The sequence below is a fragment of the Triticum urartu genome, chromosome 6, assembly GCF_003073215.2.
Source record: "Triticum urartu cultivar G1812 chromosome 6, Tu2.1, whole genome shotgun sequence".
NCBI lineage: Eukaryota > Viridiplantae > Streptophyta > Magnoliopsida > Poales > Poaceae > Triticum > Triticum urartu.
In genome coordinates, this window is record NC_053027.1 from 278,645,728 (window position 1) to 278,659,152 (window position 13,425).

A 13,425-nucleotide genomic window follows, 5' to 3' on the forward strand; every position below is an offset into this window, starting at 1 on the left:
ACAAGATAAAATGCCCAAATGGCATCATTATGTACTTCGTTCCTGAATCGCATGCTACTCTCCCTATTAGTCCTAATTTGGATCTAAGTTTTCATAACCCACTGGTTCGTCAAATGTTTATGCTTCACAATACCCTTCGTGAAGCCTATCCCCCTAACTGCACTGTAGGGTACGACACTAGTGACTTCAAAGTCTTCAGAATGGATTATTGACAGTGGGTGTACAAATCACATGACTGGCAAAAGAAGCCTTTTTATGGACTCAACATTACGTCCATCCGACAAGAGCCACATCACATTTGCTGACACTGGTAAAAGTAAGGTATTGGGTCTAGGTAGAGTTGCAATCTCAAAGGATCAACACATGGATAAAGTCATGCTTGTTGAATCCCTTGGCTTCAACTTAATGTCTGTCTCAATGCTTTGCGAACATGATCGTAATGTTTGGAAAATATCGTTGCCTGGTACTAATGGAATCTGACAAATCTCTAGTGTTTGAAGGGTATCGGAAAGGTGATTTGTACGTGGTAGATTTCTCAGCAGGACCACAACTTGCAGTATGTCTTCTTGCAAAAGCTTCAGAATGCTGGCTTTGGCATCGGAGGCTTGGGCATGCTGGCATGAGGAACCTCCACACCCTTGCGAAGAAGAAGCATGTCATAGGCATCGAAGGCGTCAAGTTCAAGAAAGATCACTTATGAGGTGCCTGTGAAGCAGGAAAGATGACAAGGGCAAAACATCCTTCGAAGACAATCATGACTACTACACAACCCTTCGAACTGCTCCACATGGATCTTTTCGGTCCCACTCACTACTCAACTTTCACTACTTCTGCTTGCCTCTATGGCTTCGTCATTGTTGATGATTACTCTAGATACACTTGGGTGCACATAATCCTGTACAAGACTGAAGTGCAGGATGTCTTCAGACGCTTCGCCAATCGAGCTATGAACAATTTTGGCGCCAAGATAAAGCACATCAGAAGTGATAATGGCACTGAATTCAAAAACACTGGCCTTGATACATATCTGGATACCTTGGGTATCACACATGAATTCTCAGCTCCGTACATGCCACAGCAGAATGGTGTCGTTGAACGCAAGAACAGAACACTCATTGAGATGGCCAGAACAATGCTAGACGAATACAAGACTCCAAGAAAATTCTGGACTGAAGCCATTGATACTGCATGCCATACAATCAATCGTGTTTATCTTCACAAGCTTCTAAACAAGACATCTTATGAACTCCTAACTAGCAAAAAGCCAAATGTCAGTTACTTCAGAGTATTTGGCTCAAGATGCTGGATCAAGGATCCACATCACACTTCAAAATTTGCACCTAAAGCACATGAGGGCTTTATGCTAGGATATGGAAAGGATTCACACTCCTACAAAGTCTTTAATCTCTTCCATTACAAAGTGGTTGAAACAGTGGATGTGCGGTTTGATGAGACAAATGGTTCACAAAGAGAGCAACTACCAAATGTGCTAGATGAAGTTCCAGCCAGTGAGTCAATCAAGCTTATGGGAACTGGAGAGATTATACCGTCTGAAGCTCATCCTGAAGAAGAACTTATCATCTCAGCACCTGATCAACATGAAGACATTGCTCAACCTGAAGACATTCCTCCCAACAACAACACAGATCAGCAAGAGCAAAGACTTCGCCCTACACATCCTCGTGTTGCAAATGAAGTGCAGATTGACAGAATAATCGACAGCATCAATGCACCTGGTCCACTCACTCGTTCAAGGGCAACTCAGCTAGCAAATTTCTATGGGCACTTCGCATTCGTATCAATATCAGAACCCAAGAAAGTTGAAGAAGCCTTCATGGAACCTGAATGGATTCAAGCTATGCAAGAAGAACTTCAACAATTTGAGCTGAATAATGTATGGGAACTGGTTAAGCGTCCTGATCCATGGAAGCACAACATAATAGGCACCAAATGGATATACCGCAACAAGCAAGATGAGCATGGTCAAGTTGTCAGAAACAAAGCTCGTCTTGTTGCTCAAGGATATACTCAAGTGGAGGGCATTAACTTCGATGAAACATTTGCTCCTGTGGCAAGGCTTGAAGCTATACGCATACTGCTGGCATATGCAAATCATCATAACATACTTCTATATCAAATGGATGTGACAAGTGCCTTTCTCAATGGCAAGATTGAAGAAGTGTATGTTGCACAGCCACCTGGCTTTGAAAATCCAAAACATCCTGACATGGTATACAAGCTCAACAAGGCACTATATGGCCTCAAACAAGCCCCTAGGGCCTGGTATGACACACTCAAGTACTTTCTGAAGAGCAAAGGCTTCATACCTGGTTCCCTGGATCCTACTCTTTTCACGAAGACATATGATGGTGAACTGTTTGTGTGCCAAATATATGTGGATGACATTATCTTCGGCTGCACCAATCAGAAGTACAGTGAAGAGTTTGGATATATGATGCAAGAGCAATATCATATGTCCATGATGGGGGAGCTGAAGTTCTTCCTTGGTCTTCAAATACGCCAATAGCGCAATGGCATCTTCATATCTCAAGAGAAGTATCTCAAAGATTGCCTGAACAAGTTCGGTATGCAAGACTGCAAAGGCTTCACAACACCAATGCCAGCCAAACATCATCTGGGTCCTGACGACAATGGTAAAGAGTTCGATCAAAAGGTATACCGCTCCATGATTGGGTCTTTGCTTTATTTATGTGCATCTAGGCCAGATATTATGCTTAGTGTTTGCATGTGTGCTCGATTTCAAGCGGCACCAAAGGAATCGCATCACTTAGCTGTGAAGCGAATTCTTCGATATTTGGCTCACACCCCAACTCTAGGATTATGGTATCCAAAGGGCTCAGAGTTCGATTTGGTTGGATTTTCGGATGCTGATTTTGCTGGTGACAAGGTTGATCGCAAGTCTACATCAGGCACATGTCACTTTCTGGGACGATCACTTGTATGTTGGTCTTTAAAGAAGCAGAACTGTGTATCTCTCTCCACTGCTGAATCTGAATACATTGTTGCTGGATCTTGTTGCGCTCAGCTTCTATGGATGAAGCAAACACTCAAGGATTATGGCATTCATCTGAAGCAAGTGCCACTTTACTGCGACAACAAAAGCGCCATCAAGATTGCCAACAACCCAGTTCAGCACTCGAAGACAAAGCACATTGAAATTCGTCATCACTTCCTCAGAGATCATGTTGTAAAGGAAGACATTGATATCATACACGTTAACACTGAAGAGCAATTGGCAGATATCTTCACCAAGCCCTTGGATGAGAAGAGGTTTTGCGAGTTACGGTGTGAGCTAAATATCTTGGAATCCTCAAATGTCCTGTGATCAGGCACACCTCCTAACACTTATGCATATTGATGACTAAGATGTGCAACACACAAAGTAAAGTATATCTTCAATCAATGAAGACATACATCCTAAGTGTGAATACATTAATATGGAATTTGACTTCGGAGCGCCACGATAATTGTGCGCCGTGTCTGGGTCTAATACTTCCTATACGGTGGGTAACGCCACCACCAAACGTTCCATTTTGAAGTGTTTCACTCATGGCGTTACCTTGTAATATCTTCACATTTGGTTTGGCTTCGAACTCAACATGTCTTCATGATTATCTTCACTACGTTGACTATATAGATATATATACTCTAGTGTTCTGTCCTCTACAGCATTCACTTATAGCTATGTCTTCTTGGTTGAATCTTTTGAACTAAGTGAATGTGATCGGACCCTAATCTGTCTATGCTTTCTATCTCTAACTCTATCTCTCCAAGTCATATGCATTCTATTGAAACTGTCGAATGTCTTCACTGCGTCCTTGTCAGCTGAAGATATAGAGACAACCATAAAATCCGTTTTTAATGCTCATTCCTCCACATAAAATCCGGAGAAGCAGGAACGACCGCCCGACAATTTAGGCGTGCGTGGGACGTGGAACAAACCCCAAACTTCCGCTAACTGGCCACGCGTTCCTCAAATACGAACTGCCAGGGGCACCTGCGTAATAGCATAGTGCTGCCCCTGAGTCTATAAATTCACTCTTACTGCGGTCATTATCTCCTTCTTCCACCCTCGCACGAACCCTAGCGCCACCGCTAGCACTCGACGACGCCGGAGACGAAGTGCTTCGCTGCCGCCACCTCTCTAACGTCGTCCTCACGCCGACCGCGGACATCGTCGTCTCGGCCGTCGCCGTAGGTGTTTTCCGTCGCCAAGTTAGGGCACGGAGGACTGAACTGCTCGGCATCAACTTCCTTCCATCTAGCAGTTCCAGTGTGGTAAATAAAACTTCTTTTTTACAGCTTCTTTTGATCTCACGGTTCTGTCACTTTCTACCATAAGAAGTTTCTCTTCACACTAGTTAGATCTCTCACTGCATCTCATAACATGCCTAGTGTATTCACTTGTGCTTCATAAAGTAGTTAGATTCCTCACTTGTACTGATCTATGGGTTCGTACAAATCTGGAACCAACTTCTTATCTATAAGTGAATGTCTTCGCACAATGAGGTCAATGTCTTCTAAACTGATTAATCTTCAAAACCTTCTGAGAATGCATATGACCTCTTCCCCTTCCCTCGCACCTTAATGCTGTCACAGGTACATGTCCGTGGGGGAATCCTTCGGTTCTCATAGTCTGCATTCATTTGCAGAATTCCTAAAGCATCACATAAACTCTCCTGAAGCCAGTTCCTGTTGGTCCAGAAAAGGAAAGCCTTTGAAGCCTTTGAAAGTTTTGAAGCCTTTCAAGCTAAAATTTATGGCTTCAGTAGCAGCGGCAAGAAAGGGGGGCAGACAGAGATGCGAGGGAACTTCTAAGGATCTGCCTGAAGACTTGGCAGAAATGTACAAAACAGATCCAGAAGAGAGCTATGGACAGCGCAAGACCCGAATCCAACGGATTCGACGCTATTGGGCAGAACAGTGGTTCAAATACCGCTTCGTCACCCAGAAGTATGCTGAAAAGAATGCCATCAAGAGTCCATGGGGGGATATCTTATACAAGAACCTTGTACCCAGGACCAGAGATGAAGCCATTGCTCAAGGCTTCTACCCATGCATGGTCCGAGGACCACAGCCTGAAGATGCTCATCCGTCGTCACTTCTCTGGTGTCGTGACGACAATCTCTTCAAGTGCAACTTTCAGTTTTCCCAACAGTCAGTGAAGCTAAACAAGAAGAAATTTGGGCTTGACTTCAACCCTGGTCCCTCCTCACCAAGGGCAGATGGCACACGCGACGCGAAACCCAATATCATTGGTCCGTTTGCCAATCTTGAGGGCCTGATCACCCACATCTTAGTCCAAGGGACAGCTGTGAATGACCCTCCAGCTGATTCTGAGTCTGATGAAGCTCCTGCTGTGCCGAAGCCAAAGCAGACAAAGAAACCAAAAGCTTCAAAGCCTGCCCCTGCCTCAAAAATCTCAAGGGCGAAGCCATTGAAAACTGCACCTCCTGAAGTCAGTGTGCAGTCTGAAGACGTATCCCGCGTCTCCAAGCCCCTGAAGGAAAAGGAGCCCCAGCAACAAACAGGCAAAGAGCTCACTGCTGCTGCCATTCTGCGCAGTGAAGCCATTGATCTATCCAGCGATGAGGATCTGGGTGATGACGCACTAGAGCAGCTCATCAAAAGCAAGGAAGAAGCGGAAATCTTCAACAATCTGCCTCTTTTTGATGTCGCCATCATCCACAGCTTCATCGATGAATGGTTTGACTCACCAGACATAAGCTTCAATGATCTGCAGCTGCCTGTTGGACTCAGCGTCGCCTTCCAAGGCGCAATTGCTTCAGAACTGGCCATTGCTCAGCGCATTGTTGAGCTGAAGCAGAAGATTGATCACGAAAAGGCTAAGTTCAAGCAGCACATGGCCAGCCTCAGCGTGCAGGAAGTGAGGAGCTTTAAAATCATGCTGCATGAGCTCAAAGAAAACTTTCTGAAGAAGCGTGCTGAAGCTCAGGGCTCGCGTGAAAGGATGAAGTCTTTGGCAGAAAAATGCGTTCAAGCCTACAACGAGGCTGAAAAGCGTAAGGCACTTGGGCGTCCTGGCATCGACCCAAGGATGGCCGCAAAGAAGAAGAAGCAGTCTGCTGTGAGTGAACCAGAGGCATCAGGACATGCAGCAACTCCGATTGTCTTCCCAACCGCCACGACTGGCTCGAAGCCAAAGAGCCGGTCAACAGCTTCAGAGCTAAAGAAGACAAGAGCTGCAGAAGCTGAAGCCAAAAAAAGGAAGAGCTCTGAAGCCTCTCCTACTGCCCCTAGCAAAAAGAAGCGCAAGACCAAGAAATCTAGGGCTGCTCCCACAGAGCCCTTGATGGTTGAACCCCTTTCTGTCATTCACCCCAATGCAGAAAGAAGACTGACAGTTCATGAGCCTGCTCCCACAGAGGCTACTGACGCTGAAGATATTCCAGCAGCCGACCCAATAGCTGCTGAAGACATTGGTCATCAGGACAATGTGCAAGATGATGCAGCTCTTCCTCAACTTGAAACAAGCGAACTCATTAGTATTGGTCGTCCTCTGACGCCAATGGCACAAGATGAATCATGGGCGGATCGCCCTCAGGAGGAAGACCTTGAGGCCCAGCCCACTCCGACACCAAAAGCGTCGTCTGCGTTCCGTAGGCTTCGCAAAGGTCCACGGCCTCAAGTCCAGTCTGCAGAAATTCCGACTGCATCAGCCGAAGACAATGAAGAAGCACCTCCAGAACCCACTTCCTCGCTCCATCAAGATGCAGTTCTCCAGGAGAAAGTGCCTGAGGTTGTCCATACAACTACCAACACTGAAGCCAATGTGGAGCCCGTCCCACCAAATGCTTCAGCAAACAGCGAAGCCACTGAGCCAGACACTTCAGTTCCTGAGTCTGCTGCAGGTCCACAGTTTGATTATCACATAGAGCACAGGCCTCATGTCCAGAAGCCAGTCCCAAGGCTTCCAAGGTTCCCAGGTCCTACAGCAGCACCTGGCTCCTTTGATATAAACAGCTTCAAGGCAGACAACACATTTTTTGATAGCTCCAAGAACCCCTATTCAAGGGAAAGGATTATATCAGATAGGTTCTGGAGCTATTCTCAGCGTAGTTATTATTCATGCATCTTATACAACCAAGGTCGCATCTTCCCTCACAAGCGCCTTGAGGTTGAAGCCATTGCTGGTCTGCCATGCCTTGAGGAAGCACTGGATTGCTTCAGGCAAGTGGGTCTGCTGCCATTTGTGACTGACGAAGAGCACTGGAACGAAGAGCTTCTGCTTCAGTTTTATGCCACTCTCCATATCAAAGGATACAACAGAGATCCGAAGACTTGGATCCTGGAGTGGAGGACCGGAAATGTCCATCATGAAGCCAATGCATTTGATATCATTGAGCTCACCGGCCTGCCCACTCCAGGCGAATTCTTCGAAGAAGGTTGTCAACTTCATCTGAAGTTGTTGAGAGTATATTTCAGAGACCTGAACCCAATATGAGTCAGATGCTCTCAATGATGAAGCCATTGCCTCAGGATGCACCCTATCCAACTGAGTTCTTTGTTGAAGACCTAGAGTACCTGCCCAGGACCATATATCACATTATCCGGTGGACTCTCTGGCCCATCAAGGGACACTCACCACATGCCAAGATTGAGGGTGCAATGAAGACTCTCATATTCTATATCATGCATGGCAAATGCTTCAACGCACAGGACCTCTTCTTCCGCCAACTAGCAGCGTCAGGCTCGGAATTATTTGGTTTGAAGTTCTATGCCCCTTGGGTGATGAGGCTGATCAAACTGCACTCTACAATTTCGTATCAGCCCTCAGCCCGAAACCATCGCATCTTCCTGCCCGATGTGGATATCTCTGCTGAAGCAATATACCCTGAGCTTGCCAAGCAACCAATAAGTCTTCAGAATGCCGAACACCAGAGCTTCACGCAGAATGTTGAAGGTGTTGAAGCCATGTCCAGGGTCTATCCGATGGCTGGCACTACACGTGCACCAGCATCTACTGAAGCCACAGATAGCACAAATGCTCCAAGACCCAAGAAGCATGCTCGTGTCCTCACTGACCGAGAGCTTCTCGTGGCCCTTCACCAAAAGCAAGATAGGCATCACGACTGGCTGAAACGTCAGATGAAGAGCCTCTTGGTGGATGTCAATCGTCTTCGAAACCTTGCCACCAAGAATGCCTTCGTTGCACATGAGACTTGCCGTCGTACGTGGAAAGGGCTCTCAATGATCTGCACTGAAGCTGAACTTGAAGAGGATGGCTTCACAGAGCGCTTCAAATTTGACACCACACCTCCTAGAAGGGCTGTGATGCACAACACACCGTCACTTGAAGACTCTAAGTATTCCTCATCTGCTGCCACAGTCACTGCAAGGATCATTGATGAAGATGATGATGCTACTTCACCACCACCTGCTTCAGCACCTCAAAGCTCAGCACCGCCAAACAACTCCACCGACCCTGCTGCGCCTGGGAACGCGTAGAAAACTCTATGTATTCAAACCTTTTTGGTCATTCCTGACAAAAGGGGGAGAAGCATATGTTTATAGTCTTCAAGCGGGTCAATATGGGCGGGTGCCTTGTTTTGTTATACTTTGCTTCGTGTTTACAACTCTTTTGGTTCTTTTGAGTTGTAAACACTAAAACTCGATGGTCGTCTGCTACTTGCTTACCACTCTGTTTGCGAAGATAAATTCCGCATGTGCGACGATAAATTCCGCACTCATCTCATTCTGCAGACGTCCATTTTCCATTATGCATGTCATTATCTTCATATACTTTCACATGCATAGTGGATTGTCATCATAAGCTGAAGCTGATCTCCACAAGTACAACCTGCCATGTGCATTTGCATTCCAAAAGCAAATTAACTTATATGCACATCTTCAGGGGGAGCCCTTGCAACTTATGAAGACAATTCCTTTACAAACTTCACACTTTATATTCCCCGTTGAAAACTTCAACTAGTTTGTCACCAATCACCAAAAAGGGGGAGATTGTAAGTGCATCTAGTGCCACCCCTAGTTGGTTTTGGAGTATTGACGACAAACCTAGTTGAGGGACTAATGTGTTTGTGAGAATTGCAGGAAAACACAGGTAGAAGTCCCTCATTGATTCGGTTTTACTACCAGAGATGACCCCTAAAAATGTATGAAGACATTGAAGACAAAGGTGGTATATGAAGATATTCACATTGAAGACTATGACAAAAGAAGACACGTTATGAAGCCTATGGAGCTCGAAGACTTAGATCTTTCGTAGTTCCTTTTATTTTGTGTTGAGTCATAAGAACCACCGTACTGTTAAGTGGGGTCCAGGAGAACCAGTCAGAATGACTGAAGTGATGCCTAAATCAAAAACCTATGTCTTCGAGTGAAGACAATGAGAGCGAATCTTGTCCAGAACCGGACAAGTCAGCTTTGCTTGTAGCCCAAGTAAAGTTGCCATGAGATTTCGAAATCTGACCGTTGAGACACGTGTCAGTTCCTTAGTGACCCAGGGTCATTTCGGACAAATCAGGTCGGGTTGCCAAGTGGCTATAAATAGCCCACCCCCACAACCATAAACGGTTGGCTGCTCAGATTTCAGTGCACGGCTTTTGTCGTTTGAGAGCAACCCACCTCGAAGCCTTTGAGAGAAAATTTCCAGTGAGGAGAAAAGCCCTAACCACCCAGAGCCAGAGTAAATTGGGCATCACTTAAGTCTTCTTGTCTGTGTGATCTGAAGACTTATTACACTTGGGGACTGTGAATCCTCCAGACGGTTAGGCGTCGCGTTCAGAGCATCCAAGAGACATTGTGGATTGCCATTGAATGAAGTCTGTGAAGGTTTGGGAGTCTACCTTGAAGACTTACCAGAGTGATTGAGCGAGGACTAAGTGACCTTAGCTCAAGGAGAATACGGTGAGTACTTGGTGTCCTGAACTGTGTGTTCAGGACTGGGTGTCCGGGACTGTGTGTCCTAAGGTTTAAATACCTAGCCGCTCCAACCAGACGTACAGTTGTCACAGCAACTGGAACTGGTCCAACATATCATTGTCTTCTATGAGTCACTGGTTTCATCTTCACTTCCTCTTCTTGCTATTACACATTGTGAAGCCATTGCATGCTTGCTTTATCTTTAGTCTTCACAACGTGAATGTATGAACTGTTTGGCTTCATAACTTCTTCCTACCTGATCCTTATTACACTGCAGTAGTTTGTCATTGTGCTTTCACTCTACTAAATACATGACCATGGCTGGCCCAGTGTAATCTAACTTCCGCTGCATAGTAATAGGCATAATCTTCTCTGTTTGTCTTCATAACTCTCACGTTTTGAAGACTTCCGTAAAAATCGCCTATTCACCCCCCCTCTAGTCGATATAACGCACTTTCAATTGGTATCAGAGCAAGGTGCTCCCTTGTTCTGTGTGATTTGGTTTAACCACCTGGAGTTTTAGCTATGTCGACTGCAGGGATAATCAAAGTCTCCGCTGCATGCCCCGTCTTCGATGGAATTGAATATCCCTACTGGAAGAATAAGATGCGTATGCATCTTGAAGCCATTGACGTCGACCTATGGTATGTCGTCGAGAACGGCGTTCCTAAGGCTGGAGAAGGTGTCACTGCTACTGATGTCAAGAAATTCGTTCAACTGGACTCTACTGCCAAGAACATCATCTGTGGTCATCTGACCAAAGGACAGTATGGCCGCGTGAGTGCTTTGAAGACATCCAAGCTGGTTTGGCTCTCCAAGGTCAATGAAGGCATCTCAACTCAGAGAGATCAAAGAATCAGTGTCCTTCGCAATCTCTTCAACCGCTTCAAGTGAAATGACAATGAGAATGTCCAGCACACATTTGACCGGCTCACTAACATCACAAATGAGCTTCAAGCCCTCGGCGCCACTGAGATCACCAAACATGAAATCGTCAAGACGCTGCTGAGATCACTTGATAGTTCGTTTGACATACTGACCCTGATGATTCAAGAACGTCCTAATTTCAAAACACTCGATCCATCTGACATACTTGAGAGGCTCAACACACATGAGTTTCAGCTTTCTGAGAAAAGAGATATCTACGGTCCAAACTATGGGCGAACTCGTGCCTTGAAGGCAAAAGCTGTTTCCTCATCTGAAGAAGAATCTGATAGCAGTTCTGATGATCTTGAAGACATTGGAAGGGAACTTGCAATGATAGTGAAGAAGTTCCAAAAATTCACCAAGAAGAAAGGCTTCAGAAAATCTTCACGATCAAGCTCAAGGAATGATGAAGCTTCTGCTCATGACTACAAGAAGAAAACATGTCACAAGTGCAAGAAAACTAGACACTTCATCTCTGAATGTCCACAGTGGGACAATGAGAACAGAAGGAATAAGAAGAGCAAGGAATATGATTCTGACGACAAGAAGAAGAAGAAATACTCAAAGTCTTCTTCCAAGTCTTCATCAAATTCTTCATCACACAAGAAGAGCTCATCTGGCAAGGCACGTGCGTTTGTTGGAAAGGAGATGGATTCAGAGGAGGAGTCCGCATCTGAGGAGGCAGAGGTGGAGTCTGAGGAGGAGTCTGATTCTAGGATTGCGAGTCTGGCTACAGCATACGTCGCCAAGTCCATCTTCAACACTGAAGACAATGACTGCATCACCGACACCGACGCAAATGACAAGAACGACTCCACTCCTACCTACTGCTTCATGGCACGCGGTGCCAAGGTAAACACACGCACTGCTCGCTATCAAACATCTAGTGACGATGACTCTGACTGTGATTCAAAACCCAGCTACAAAACACTTGCTAAAATTGCAACTGAACAACAGAAAGCTATGGAACATATTCAAAAACTGCTAGGCAGAAGTGATGATCTGTTGGGTGCTGAAATGACTCGATCTGAATCCTTAATTGAAGACATAAAAAACCTTCACGTTAAGTATCAGGAACTTGAAGATCGTCTTGATACTCTCTCAACAACTCATGAAAAGCTTTCCTATGATTATCTTCAAAGGAAGCAAGAACTTGAGAAATTGAGAGCGGCTCATGAAGATCTTCAAAAGGAAAACGAGTCACTTCGCGCCGAACAGATCAGTCCCGCTCAGGAAGGATTTGAACCACCATGTCTTAAATGCATTGAGCGTGATAATGCTACTTCTGTTGCTGAATGTTCCACTGCTACTACTGTTGCAATATCCTCAACTGTTGATGTGGTAACTAACCCCTCTGCTGAGGATACCACTGCTATTGCTGATGAGAATGCTAGGTTGAAGACATTGCTTGAAACAGGGATGTACAAAAGTCTTAAAGGACATCAGACATTATGTGATGTCCTCAAGAAGCAGATTCTGAACCGAAACCCTAGGAAAGAGGGTGTTGGATTTGTGAGGAAAATCAATGCAGATGGCTCTTACTGGAAACCTGATCAGTACCCCAAAACCACATGGGTTGCTGCAAAGGAACTTTCAGCAGATCCATCCAACTTATCTGGCTTCACTTGTGCTAACCCCATTATCATTGATGAATCCTTTGATGCAAACTATAAACTGTTTAAGAATCAGAATGGTGAAGTGTTTGCCAGGTACATTGGTACTAACTGCAGGAATGGACCGCCTATGAAGAAGATCTGGGTTTCCAAAAAGTGTCTAGAAAATCTTCCTGTGAATGTCTTCATGACACCTCACTTGAAGAAGACAAACCTCAGACCAAAGGCTTCATACAAACAGAGGACTCATCTGAGTCACACTAACGCAAATGTTTTGCAGGGAAACCATACTCAGGCATATGAATATGAGAGCGGTTCATCAAACCGTCATGTTCATATGACCAAAAATTATTCTGCTTATTCCTATGAGTATTGCTGTCCACCTGATAGACTGTTTGCTAAGGCTTCAAAGCCAAAATTCTCAAATGCTGCACTTAGACTTATTGCTTCTAAGCCACCCTTGAAGATGTGGGTGGTTAAGAAAGCTTAACTCTGTTTTGCAGGGGAAGGTCTCCAGCACAAAAACAAAATCTTCTGATGCTATTGCTGGGGACCTTAAAAATCTTGTAGGGCGCAAGATAAAATGCCCGAATGGCATCATTATGTACTTCGTTCCTGAATCGCATGCTACTCTCCCTATTAGTCCTAATCTGGATCTAAGTTTTCATAACCCACTGGTTCGTCAAATGTTTATGCTTCACAATACCCTTCGTGAAGCCTATCCCCCTAACTGCACTGTAGGGTACGACACCAGTGACTTCAAAGTCTTCAGAATGGATTATTGACAGTGGGTGTACAAATCACATGACTGGCAAAAGAAGCCTTCTTATGGACTCAACATTACGTCCATCCGACAAGAGCCACATCACATTTGCTGACACTGGTAAAAGTAAGGTATTGGGTCTAGGTAGAGTTGCAATCTCAAAGGATCAACACATGGATAAAGTCATGCTTGTTGAAT